The sequence below is a fragment of the Equus przewalskii genome, chromosome 16, assembly GCF_037783145.1.
Source record: "Equus przewalskii isolate Varuska chromosome 16, EquPr2, whole genome shotgun sequence".
Classification (NCBI taxonomy): domain Eukaryota; kingdom Metazoa; phylum Chordata; class Mammalia; order Perissodactyla; family Equidae; genus Equus; species Equus przewalskii.
Window position 1 is genome coordinate 16820604 of NC_091846.1, and position 14252 is coordinate 16834855.

Below are 14252 nucleotides of genomic sequence, written 5' to 3' on the forward strand. Positions count from 1 at the left end.
ATATGCCACATCTCTTTATCCATTCATGCATTGATGGGCACTTAGGTTATTTCCATGTCTTGGCTATTGCGAGTAATGCTGCAATGAACATAGGGGTGCATATACCTTTTTGAATTAGTGTTTTTGTGTTCTTTGGATAAATACCCAGAAGTGGTATAGCTGGATCATATGGTGGTTCTATCCTTAATTTTTGAGGAGCGTCCATGTTTTCCATAGTGGCTGCATAAATTTAAATCATAGTAGGAAAGAGTTTTATTACAAACATTTCTCAAGGGAAGGGGGCACACCACACAACGCAAGGCGACATGGAAAATATCAGGTCTTGATCAGGAGGCAGAAGCTGGAGGGAGGGGGAAAGCCTAGGTCAGAGCGTTTCCTGGGATTTCTACAGAAAAAGTAGGGCAGGCCAGAGTAAGCAGTTTAGTATTGCCCAGTCTGAATAATTCTGGTGGGCTTTGGGCTCTAGCAATGATCTCTAGTTACCTGGTACCTGGGCTGATATAGGGCAAGGGAAATATTGGTTTGGTGTGTGAGAGTTAGATAAGGAGGTTGTTGGGGCTGTAGACTCCTTGGGATTGGCTGATGTGCAAATGAGAGGTGTACTCCCAGCCGGGCCCTTTGCTATCTCTAAGAATTAGCTTGCCGTGACAGGGCAGCCTCTCTGCAGCCAGTAAGCTTTTCAAGATGTCAAAACATAAAATACAGAAAATGGGAACATGATTAATATGAATAGAAATAGAAATGCATGTTTATTAGTTCTTGAGTCATAACCTGGTGATTAAGAAATATTCCAGAAAGATGGAAAATGATAGTAAGCTCATATCATTATAATCATTAGTATCTAAGCTAATACTTTTTTCTCTTATATTACGTAGCTTATAAATAAAACACTCCATATTATGTTTCCCATAGGGATGTTTTAATGTATTATGAACAATATTTGAATTTTGTTATGATAAGATATATTGGATATAAACATCTTTGGTAATATTTATGCTAGAGAAAAGTCAAATTAAAAGCTAAATGACTATATTGATGAGTATTCTGGTTGAAGAGACCTAAAAATGAGCAGGAAAAAAAATTAAATTATGCAAATATTTAGCAGGAAGTCATATACCTCTTGTAATAGAAATTTGAAGTTCATATCAATGATGAACCAGGACAAATAAAAATGCAAGGATATGCTAAATCTCTTAGGAGATAATGGTTATTTTTGATGGTGTGAAAATAAAACTTTATAAGTACAGTTTATTTAATAACCACAAAATATATAGGATGTACATGGATCAATATTTCATTCTCCTCTAAATGAAGTAGATAATATTCCTGGCTACTGTTTAAGGAGTAGGAAAAATATTCCACTTCTGTGTAATGGTCTGATAAATTTTGGAAGAAGTTTTTACCAATTTCAAGTTTGTGACCCACTCATTTAGTCTTAAAAATCCACCTAACAACTAAGCAGACAAATAAATCTAACAAAAAAAATTAAAATCTTGTAACATAGAAGTCATTTTAATACCTCAGAAAGCAAGAAAAAGTAGCTATGAATGAAAGACACAGGAAATTTTAAAGGCATTATTATAGACTTTGGATAGAATCAACTAAACTGAGATGAACAGAGATGTCTAAAAGGCACTCAGAATTGCAGGCAATGACAACGTGGTCATAGCAGACAGCTGACCCTCTTTGCACAATTTTTAAAATTGTTACTTGAAACATTTAATTTCCATACCAATTAATAGTTTCAGAATTATCTAGATTATATAATTCTAATATCTAGAGTAGTTCTTTTAAGCTAAACTTTTTTTATTGCAGTGACATTGGTTTATAACATTATATAAATTTCAGGTGTACATCATTATGTATTTTGATTTCTGTGTAGATTACATCATGTTCACCACCCAAAGACTAATTATAATCCATCACCACAAGGGGTGCCCAGTCACCCCTTTCACCCTCCTCCCTCCCCCCTTCCCCTCTGGTAACTGCCAATCCAGTCTCACTTTCTATGTGTGTGTTTGTTGTTGTTTTTATCTTCTACTTAAGAGTGAGATCATATGGTATTTGACTTTCTCCCTCTGACTTATTTCACTTAGCATAATACCCTCAAGGTCCATCTATGTTGTCACAAATGGCTGGATTTGATCATTTCTTATGGCTGAGTAGTAGTCCAAGCTAAACTTTTAAAAGCAATTCCTCTTTGTGACATAACTCTTAAACCATGGGTAAGGTTCTCACATAGCTATTTGGGTCTTTAAGATCTCTAATTTTTGCATTATAACTTTAAAACATATATAAGTATTCACACTGTTCCTTTGGCTAATGAAATTCCAAGCACAAATGCTTTTCCCAAATCATATCATTTATATTAAGGGTCATAAGCTAAAATGGCTGCAGGGGATCAACAGAAAACATGAAAGTGTAATTAAGACAATAGGTGCGGAAACATTTATATCTGCACCTAATGTAACGCTCACTTAGCTGCGCCATGCAGACCAAACCCAAAAGTTCCCAGGGCTGTTTATCACCAGCCTGCTACCTCTGCTTTACAGACCAGCACCATGGAAACTTCAAGGAAGTTATTATCAATGGGCTACCCTTCCTTTCTGAGAAGTATACAGGCTTAGAAGAATCAATAATGAGATTTCTAATGGAGGGTCTCTGATTCAGAATAAATATGTCACATAAAGTAATGGTGAAGGAAAAAGTGAGGATATTCAAATAATTTTTTATTTGAATGGATTCTTTTTAAATTATATTTGATAAGAATCTTTAATTAACCTTTTCTAACCCCTGCTTTCACCAGTAGCAGTAAATTGAGCGAGTAGTCTTATCCTTTGAATAGATAACCCTTAAAGCAAGAACAATGCAAAAATCAAAATGCATTAAGAGCCTTTCTGACTGCAGTTAATGGAATATAAAAACATTACTGCAATTAGGAAGCATTTCCAATCTATAACATTTTTAAGCTAACATTAATTCATTCAACAAATACTGATTACCTGCTCTATGCCAGATACTGCTCAAGGTGCTGGGAAATAAAAATTGAGTAAGAACTCCTTAAGAAGTTCCTCAAATGAGTTTATCAATTCAATTATTTGTATTTTAAACAATAAATGTTAAAAATAAACTTTGTATAGGATCAGATAAGGTAAATTTTGTAAAGAAAGATCAATAGCTGTGTGTTTTCACTATTCTCTCACAAACCATGTGTGACCTTAGGCACGTACATAACCTATTTTTGTTCATTTTCTCTCTCATTCTTTTGGTGAGGAAGATTGGCCCTGACTAACATCTCTTGCTAATCTTCCTCTTTTTGTTTGAGGAAGATTGTTGCTGAGCTAACATCTATGCCAATCTTCCTCTATTTTATGTGGGATGCCACCACAGCGTGGCTTGATGAACAGTGCTAGGTCTGCTTTTGGGATCCAACCCTATGAACCCTGGGCCAGGCCACCAAAGTGGAATGCGCGAACTTAACCACTATGCCACTGGGCTGGCCCCTGTTTTCTCATTTTTAAAAGAGATAATAGATGAACACCCATCCTTTTGTATGTTTTATTTCAGACATAAAATAAGGTAGTGAATGTAAAAGCACTTCAAAAAGAACAAAATGCGATAAAATTTAAGAGAATATTATCCATGGCTTTGCTTAGGCATGATGGAGAGTTATAAATTAAAATTGTTCTTATATATCTAAGACCAACAGTATCAAATTGAGAAGAATATTAATATTTTAATGCCAAGCAAACAACATATTCATAACATGGCAAGCTATGATACAATTCTTTTTTTTTTTATTCTAGGCCCTATCCTTAGAGATACTAAATATTTAATTGGTCTGGGGTGGCCTTTAGGGAATTAGTAACCTTCAAAAGCTCTCTAGATGACTTTTTAAATTGTTTTAATAAAAATTATATATGTAAGGTGTACAACACAATGATTTGGTGTGCATATGCATAGTGAAATGATTACTACAGTGAAGCTAATTAACATATCATCCCTCTCACATAGTTACCATTTTTTTCTGTGATGAGACCACCTGAAATCTACTCTCTTAGCAAATTTCCAATATTCAATACAGCATTATTAGCTATAGTTATCATGCTATACATTAGATCTCGATACTTATTCATCCTATATAACTGAACTTTGTACCCTTTGACCAATATCTCCAAATTTCCCCCACTTACCCATCTGTGGTGACCACATTCTATTCTCTGCTTCTGTGTATTCAACTTCTTCAGATTCCATATGTAAATGCAATCATGCAGTTTCTTTCTTTCTGTGTCAGGCTTATTTCACTTAGCAAAAGATCCTCCAGGTTCATCCATGTTGCTGCAAATAACAAAAAAAGTGCATATATGTATACCTGTTTTTGTATCTCACAATTTACATATTCCTCTATGCATATCACAATTTCTTCATCCATTCATCCATCGATGAACACTTAAGGTTGCTTCTGTAGCTTGGTGATTGTCAATAATACTGCAAAGAACATGGGAGCACAGGTATCTTTTCGAGATACTGAATTCCTTTCCTTTGGATATATACCCAGAAGACGGACTGTTGGATCATATGTTAGCTCTATTTTTAGTTTTTTGAGGAAGCTCTACACTGTTTTCTATAATGGCTGTACCAATTTACATTCCCGCCAACAGTGTACAAGAGTTCCCTTTCTTCCACATCCTGCCAACACTTGTTACCTTGAATTCTTTTGCTAATTGCTATCCTAACAGTTGTGAGGTGATATTTCATTGTGGTTTTGATGTGCATTTCCCTGATGATCAGGGATGTCAAGTGTCTTTTCATATAGCTGTTGGCCATTTGTATGTCTTATTTGGGAAAATCTGTATTAGAATCTTTTGGCTATTTTTTTTTTAATTGGCTGTTTGGGTTTTTTTGTTTTTTGTTTTTTTTTTTTGCTATTGAGTTGTGTAAGTTCTTAAATATTTTGGATATTAACCCTTTATCAGATATATGATTTGCAAATATTTTTTCTTATCCCCTTGGTTGGTTTTTAATTTTGTTGATTGTTTCCTTTTCTGTTCAGAAACTTGATAATTTGATGTAGTCCCACTTCCTTATTTTTTCTTTTGTTGCCTAAACTTTTAATGTCATACCCAAAAATTCATTGCCACGGCCAATGTAAAAGAGCTTTTTCCTTATGTTTCTTATAGGAGTTTTATGGTTTCAAGTCTCACATTTAAATTAATCCATTTAGAGTTAAATTTTTTGCATGGTGCAAGATAAGAGTCCAGTTTCATTCTTTTGCATATGGATACCCAATTTTCCAAGCATCATTTATCAAAGAGACTATCCTTTCCCAATTGTGTATTCTTGGCACTGTTTAAAAGCAGTTGACCATCTACACCTAGATTTATTTCCGGACTCTCTATTCTGTTCCATTGGTCTCTGTGTCTGTTTTTATACCTGTGCCATATTGTTTTGATTACTTTATCTTTGTTTTTTGGGGTGTTTTTGTAAAGATTGGCACCTGAGCTAACATCTGTTGCCAATCTTCTTTTTTCTTTCTCCTTCTCCTTCTCCTTCTTCCCCCTTCCCCTTCTCCGTCTCCCCCCCAAAGCCCACCAGTATATAGTTATATATTCTAGTTGTGGGTCCCTCTAGCTGTGGCATGTGGGATGCCGCCTCAGCATGGCATGACGAGTGGTGCCACGTCCGCACCCAGGATCCAAACCAGCAAACCCCTGGGCTGCCAAAGCAGAGCACGCAAACTTAACCACTCGGCCATGGGGCCCACGCCTGATTACTATATCTTTGTAATATAATAAAAAAAAAGCAGAAATTGTGATGCCTCTGGCTTTGTTCTTCTTTCTCAAGACTGTCCTAGCTATTTGGGATCTTCTGTGGTTCCATATAAATTTTAGAATTGTTTTTTCTATTTCTGTGGAAAATGCCATTGGAATTTTGATGGGAATTGCATTGAATCTGTCGATTGCTTTGGGTAGCAGGGACATTTTAATAATAGTAATTCTTCCAATACATGAACATGAGATATCTTCCCGTTTGTTTATGTCTTCAATTTTTTATTGGTGTTTCATAGTCATCAGTGTATAGATCTTTCAACTACTTGGTTGAATGTATTCTTAAGTATTTTATTCTTTTTGATGCAATCACAAATAGCATAATTTTCTTGATTTCCTTTGTGGATAGACCATTGTTGGTGTAAAGAGATGCAACTGATTTTTGCATGTTAATATTTTATCTTGCAACTTTACTGAATTTCTTTATTAGTTTTAACAATTTTTTGTTGGTCTTTAGCGTTTTCTACATGTAGGATCATGTCATCTACAAGCAGAGATCATTTACTTCTTCCTTCCCAATATGAAGGCATTTTATTTCTTCTTATCTAATTGCTCTGGTGAGGACTTCTAATACCATCTTAAACAGAAGTGGTGAGAGTAGGCATCCTTGCTTTGTGTTAGATCTGCCTTGCAGATCCTAGAGAAGAAAGCACTCAGTTTTTCCTATTAATTATGATGTTAGCTGTAAGCTTTTCATAAATGGTCTTTATTGTGTTGAGGAAATTTTGTTTTATATCTATTTTGCTCAGATTTTTTTATCACAAATGGATACTGAATGTTGTCAGATGCTTTTTCTGCATCTATTGAGATGATTATGCAGTTTCTATTGTTCATTAACTTAATATGGTGTATTACATTGACTGATTTGTGTATGTTAAACCAAACTTACATCCCAGGGATAAATCCCAATTTATAATATTTTTGATGTATTGTTGAATTTGATTGGCTAGTATTTTATTGAGGATTATTGCCTCTGTATTCATCAGAGATATTGGCCTGTTGTTTACTTTTCTTGTGGTGCCTTTGTCTAGCTTTGGTATCAGGATGATGCTGGCCTGATAAAATAAGTTTGAAAGCATTTCTTCTAGTATTTTTGGAAAACTTTAAGAAATATTGGCATTAATTCTTCTTTGGATGTTTGGTAAGGTTTAGCCATGAAGCCATCTGGTCCTGGGCTTCTCTTTATTGCAAGATTTGTTATTACTATGTCAATATTCTTATTTGTTGTTGGTCTGTTCAGGCTTTCTTGATTCAGTCTTGGTAGATTATACATTTCTAGGAATTTATCCATTTCTTCTAGGTTGTCCAATTTCTTCTAATATAATTGTTCACAATAGTCCCTTATGATCATTTTATGTCTGAGGCATCCATTGTAATGTTTTCTCTTTTATTTCTGATAGTATGTATTTGAATCTTCTCTCTTTTTTTTGGTAAGTCTAGATAAGTTTGTCACATTTATTTTTAAAAAAACAACTAATAATTTTGTTGATTTTTTCCTATTGTTTTTCTATTCTTTATTTATTTCTGCTCTGATCTTTATTACTTCCTTCTCTCTGTTAAGTTTGAGTTTAGTTTGTTGTTCTTTCTCTAGTTTGTTGAAGTGTAAAAAAGGTTGTTTATTTTAGATCTTTCTTCTTTTTTAATGTAGGCATTTTTATCACTATATACTTCTTTCTTGGTACTACTTTTGATGCATCCCATAAGCTTTGGTATATTTTAATTTTCATTTATCTCAAGGTTTTTTAAATACTCTTGATTTCCTCTTCGACTGAGTTTTTGTTCAAGATTATTTAATTTAGTTTCCATGTATTTGTGAATTTTCCCATTTTCTTGCTGTTATTGATTTCTAGTTTCATTCTATTGTGGTTGGGAAGATACTTGGTATGATTTCAATCTCCTTAAATTTGTTAAGATTTGTTTTGTGATCCAATATGTGATCTATCCCAGAGTGTCCTATACACACTTAAGAAGAATGTGTATTCTTCTGCTATTGGGTGGAAAAGCTCTATATATGTCTGTTTTAGGTTCATTTGGTCTATCGTCTTGTTCAGGTCCACTGTTTCTTTATTGATTTTCTTTCTGGATGTTCTATCCATTATTGAAAGTGAGTTACTGAAGTCTCTTACTATTATTATATTACTGTCAAATTCTACTTACAGATCTGTCAATATTTGTTTTACATATTTAGGATCTCTGATGTTGGGTGCATATATATTTACAATTGATATATCTTCTGGTTGAATTGACCCTCTTATCATTACATAATGACTTTCTTGTTCTCTAGAGACGGTTTTTGACTTAAAGTCTACTTTGCCTGATACTCATCATAGCCACTCTTGCTTTCTTTTGGTTATCATTTGCGTGGAACTTTTTTTCACTTTCACTTTCATCCTTTCAATTTCAGCCTATGTTTGTTCTTGGATCCAAAGTGAATTTCTTGTAAACAGCACACATTTGGCTCTTGGTTTTTTATCCATTCAGCTATTCCATGTCTTTTTATTGGAGAGTTTATTTCATTTACACTTAAAGTGATTATTGATAGAGAAGAATTTATTATTGCTATTTTTTACTGTTTTTGTTTGTCTTGTACTTCCTTTGTCCCTCCTTTTCTCTCTAACTGCCTTTGTGTTTCATTGTTTTCTTGTATTTATAAGATTTTTTCCTTTCTCTTTTTATTTGTGTAACTTCTATAGGTATTTCTTTGTGATTACCATGAAGCTTACATACAATATCTTACAGTTACAACAGTCTATTTTAAGCTAACAATTTCACTTGCAAACAAGAATTCTCAGCTTTTACCTCTCCTTCCACCTTTTATGCTATTGATGTCACAATTTAAATGTATCTATATTACGTACCCACAAACATAATTTTGTTATAGTTGTTTCTAATACTTTTGTATTTTGACTCTTATAGTAGAATTAAAAGCAATTTTCCCACGACTATTATAATAATAAAGTATCCTGTTTTGATTCTATATTTACCTTTACCAATAATTTTCAGACATTCTTATGCTCTTGGGATGACACAATTCTTATATAATTAAGATGTCATACTTATTTTAATACTTTGCAAGTGTCTCATGGACTAATTCACATCATGACTACTAATAACACTTTATAACAACTGAAAACACAGGTGTGATGACCATGTTAATTCTTAGGGCAAGTCATGAAAAATTGAGCATTATAGGGAAAACAAATGTCATAAAATCCCATTACAGAAATCTAAAAGAAAAGAGAAAATACTAGTTAGACACAAATCTAGGATAAGAAGTTAAAAAATATAATATTATAGAACAGTAAAACAAGAAGTTAAGGAAAAGGCAAATTCATTTTCCCTTTAAGTCACATAAGTTTACCTTGAAATAACTAAGTTCATTCAATTTTCAAAAATATTAAATAAAAATTTCCAGTAAATATGGAAATGATGTTTTTCTTCTTAGTGAGTAAGCATTTCATATTATCGAAGCACAGATACATGCTTCAGTTTGAAGTATCTTTCCACTTTCTATTTGTAAACTCAATATTTATATCAATTAGGTCCTTGGTATTTTTCATTTTATTTTTATAAATATTTTATTTTAATTTAAATAAACTGGTTTCATCTCTAATGTATTTTATTTATTCATTTTTTAAATTAATTAAATTTGGCAGTAACATTATTTTATAACTTTCAGGAGTACATAGTAATATATTTTGAAATCTGTGTAGATTACACCATTTTCAGCACCTAAAGACTAATTACAATGCATCCTCACACACATGTTCCTAATGATCCCTTTTGCCCACTTCCCTCCCCACTTCCTCTCTAGTAACCACTAATCCAATCTCTGTTGCTATGTGTTTGTTTGTCGTTGTTTTTATCTTCTACTTATGAGTGAGATCATATGGTATTTGTCTTTCTCCCTCTGACTTTTTTCACTTAACATAATACCCTCAACACGGACTTGAAGGCCCATCTATGTTGTCACAAATGGTCGGATTTCATCATTTCTGATAGTTGAGTAGTATTCCATTGTGCACATATACCACATCTTCTTTATCCATTCGTCGCTTGATGGGCACCTAGGTTGCTTCCAAGTCTTGGCTATTGTGAATAATGCTGCAATGAACATAGGGGTGCAAGTATCTTGATGAATTTGTGTTTTCAAGTTCTTTGGATAAATACCCAGAGGGGAATAGCTGGATCATATGGTAGATCTCTTAATTTTCTGAGGAAACTCCATACTGTTTTCCATAGTGGCTGCACCAGTTTGCACTCCCACCAGCAGTGGATGAGGGTTCCCTTCTCTCCACATCCTCTCTAGCAGTTATTGTTTCTAGTCTTATTAATTATAGCCATTCTGACAGGAGTGAGGTAATACCTCAGTGTAGTTTTGATTTGCATTTCCCTGTTAGTTAATGATGTTGAACATCTTTTCATGTGCTTGTTGGCCATCCCCATATCTTCTTTGGAGAAATCTCTGTTCAGATATTTTTCTCGTTTTTTAATTTGGTTGTTAAGTTTTGTTGTTATTGAGATGTATGAATTCTTTGTATATTTTGGATATTAACTCCGTATCTGATATATGGTTTGCAAATATCTTCTCCCAATTTTTAGGTTGTCTTTTCATTTACTCGATTGTTTCCTTTGCTGTGTAGAAGCTTTTTAGTTTGATGTAGTACCATTTGTTCATTTTCTCTATTGTTTCCCTTGCTGGTCAGACATGGTATTTGAAAAAATGCTAAGACTGCTGCCAAAGAGCATATTGCCTATGTTTTCTTCTAGAAGTTTCATGGTTTCAGATCTTACATTCAAGACTTTAATCCATTTTGAGTTGATTTTTGTGCATGGTGTAAGATAATGGTCTACTTTCATTCTTTTGTATGTGACTGTCCTGTCTTCCCAACATCGTTTATTGAAGAGACTCTCCTTTCTATATTGTATGCTCTTGGCTCCCTTGTAGAAAATTAGCTGTCCATAAATGTGTGGGTTTATTTCTGGGTTCTCGATTCTGTTCCATTGATCTGTATATCTGTTTTTGTGCCAGTATCATACTGTTTGGGTTACTATAGCTTTGTAGTATAGTTGGTATAGTTTGAAATCAGAGAGTGTGATACCTCCAGCTTTGTTCTTTCTTCTCAAGATTCCTTTGGCTATTCAGGGTCTTCTGTTATTCCATATACATTTTAGGATTCTTTGTTCTATTTCTGTAAAAGATGTTGTTGGAACTTTGATAAGGATTGCACTGAATCTGTAGAGTGCTTTAGGAAGTATGGGCATTTTAACTATGTTAATACTTCCAATCCAAGAGCATGGACTATCTTTCCATTAATCTATCCATTTGTCTTCTATTTTTTTGTTTTTAAAACACTCTTTACCATTTTCATTTTCTTACGTCATTGTAATTTTATTTCTTAAATGGCTTTGTTCTTATTTGACATTAAGAATAGGACTTTGCTGAGGGAGAGAAACTTTCATTGACTTGCAGTGTGGTTTAAATGCCATTTACTTCTTTTGTAATTTTATTTCTGTTACATAATATATTAATTATGAAAAAACTCTCCCATAGGTTAATGTGAAAACAATTCAGTAAATTAAGACTCCTGAATTTATACAGAAACGAAAACTGTCACCACCAGCCCCCATCACCACCTAACCTGCCCAAAGTGGCACATGTTATCAATGCATGAGTAGCAATTCTTCAATGATTAATTATAGGATTATTTTGACATGAGAATGATCTTTTGCCAAAGTTCATCTACAACTCCAAATTTAGAATGTGTTTTTTCCTATATCAGTTAGTAAGATAGCAACAAGTAAAGATGAAAATCTGACTGCATACCAGAGAAAATAGTTTTAGGTTATACCTAGTAGGAAGGATGTAAGGATCCTTGAAACCATCTCACAAGAAAAGATAGCCTTACTTCTGTGAGGTTTACAGAATACCTGCTTTCATCCATGATAAAATTACTAGATCATTTAAGACACTCAGTGCATATATCACTGTGTATTAGAAAGAGAACAGAACAAGGAGCCAGGAAACCTGGAAGATCTGTTTTACCCCAAATTGGTTATATAACTTCTGGGCCTTGAATTCCTCACTGTAAAGGTATCAGGAAAATATTTTCGAGTATTAGCAGAGGTTTTTATTCCTTTTTATATTTTACTTCATTATTTTTTCTTTTGTTCAAAGATATTAGGACTCCAATGCTTCAGAGAAAAGGAAAACTACAAGCAAGCAATGGAGGGCAAAAGAAGATAATTCTAAGCTCATGAGTTGCAAAAGATATGAAATAGATATTTGAAGGCATAATTTCTAAACCACTCACATTTTCCCTCTGCTGCCTTTCCATTATTCTCCAGCCAAGAAGTTAAAATACTCTGGGCTAGAGAAAGGAGGAGAAGAAAATGATAGAATTAGACATTGGAAGGTATGTCTGAAAAATGGTGCTATTCTCTGATTCTTAGGAAAACAACACCTAGAGAATTATAGACTCAGAGAGAAGAGACCTAGTTCTTGCTTCCAGTGGGAAGTAGGAAGGCAACAAGACTCCCTCCATTCTGGTCAGAGAGGCACATTATAATTCGTCAAAGATGGCTGAGCCCTGCTAAGCTTCCTACAACCACAGAGTAATTCAAGAGGGCACTTCTCTAATATCCCTTAGAGAGGAGTGGTGGACCTGCAGACACTTTGCCATCATTTAAAAAGGACTGATATCAGAGAACAATGGAACTTCAGACATCTCAGATGATGTAAGTGGATACAAATTTCAGTGGGCATATGGACAGATGATGGCAAAGGACCAGATATCATAGCCCTCCAAAAGCTTGTATTCTATACACAACTTCAAGAAGAATCATACGAAGAGGAACCATGATGGATCTAGAAATTCCTATTTCACTAAGAAAAACTTGATTAGACAGAGAAAACTCAGGTTAACTTTGTGCAACTAGGCAGAAATTGGCTTGAAACAGAGACAGAAAGAAAGAAAGGAAAAAGGAATTAATTATATTTTTAGTACACCGGAGTTTGTGCTGTGAGAAGTTAGTATCTATTATAAAAGTATTGGGTTACATAAATCAGTGGCTCTCAATGCCTCCTTTTTATTACAAATATTTTAATGCTCTCTTTTATAACCTGAATATAGATTACTAGATAAAACAAACTGCCCACACACATAGTTTTCAAAAATCTATATTATGTCCTATTTATAATATAAAAGAGAAATAAAGGTAAATTGCAATAATTTGATATGTACTTTAATATGTAAGGTTCATATAATTTCTACACAGAGCAATGAAGTGAGGTGAAGCAGTCATAGTGAAGTGGCTAATATCTCCACCAACATGCAAGGTCACCATGAATGGACAGCCACAAACACACCCTAATATAACTATGTTAATTAGAAATTCAAACACTATGAGAAGTGTAGCGGTTGATTAAATAATTTGTCAAAAAGCTGAAGAAGTTAATTTTTGTGTATGGTGTAAGATAATGGTCTATTCTCATTCTTCTGCATGTGGCTGTCCAGTTTTGTCAACACCATTTATTGAAGAGACTTTCTTTTCTCCATTCTATGTTCTTCGCTCCCTTGTTGAAAATTTGCTGTCCATAGATGTGTGGGTTTATTTCTGGGTTCTCAGTTTTGTTCCATTTATCTGTGTCTCTGTTTTTGTTCCAATATCATACTGTTTTGGTTACTATAGCTTTGTAGTATATTTTGAAATCAAAGAGTGTGATACCTCCATCTCTGTTCTTTTTGTCAGGATTCCTTTGGCTATTCAGGTCTTTTGTTGTTCCATATAGATTTTAGAATTTGTTGTCCTATTTCTGTGAAAAACATCATTGGAACATTGACAGAGATTGTATTGAATCCATAGATTGCTTTAGAAAGTATGGACATTTTAACTATGTTAATTCATCCAATCCAAGAGCACAGAATGTCTTTCTATTTCTTTGTGTCTTCTTCAATTTCTTTCAAAAATGTTTTATACTTTTCAGTGTACAGGTCTTTCACCTCTTTGGTTAAATTTACTCCTGGGTATCTTATACTTTTCATTCCAATGGTAAATGGGACTGTATTCTTAATTTCTCTTTCTGCTACCTCACTGTTAGTGTATAGAAACACAATTGATTTTTGTATGTTGATTTTGTATCCTGAAACTTTACCATATTCATCTATTATTTCCAAAAGTTTTTTGGTGGATTCTTTAGGGTTTTCTATAAATAAAATCATATCATCTTGAAGGAGCGACAGTTTCGCTTCTTCCTTTCCAATTTGGATCCTTCTTATTTCTTTTTCTTGCCTGATTGCTCTGGCTAGGACTTCCATAACTATGTTAAATAGGAAGGGTGAAAGTGGCATCCTTGTCTGGTTCCTGTTCTTAGAGGGATAGCTTTCAGTTTTTCCTCATTGAGAATGATATTTGCTGTGGGTT

At 33.8% G+C, this 14252-nt stretch overlaps 1 long non-coding RNA gene across 3 annotated transcripts in view; it reads right to left on the reverse strand.

Annotated features, from left to right (window-relative positions):
• LOC139076327 (uncharacterized) overlaps positions 1 to 14252 on the reverse strand; it is a 100523-nt gene that overhangs the window by 77612 nt on the left and 8659 nt on the right. For all 3 annotated transcript variants that reach the window (XR_011527786.1, XR_011527788.1, XR_011527787.1), the window contains exon 2: positions 4194 to 4338. This is a non-coding gene — a long non-coding RNA (uncharacterized lncRNA). The remainder of the gene's footprint in view (positions 1 to 4193; positions 4339 to 14252) is intronic.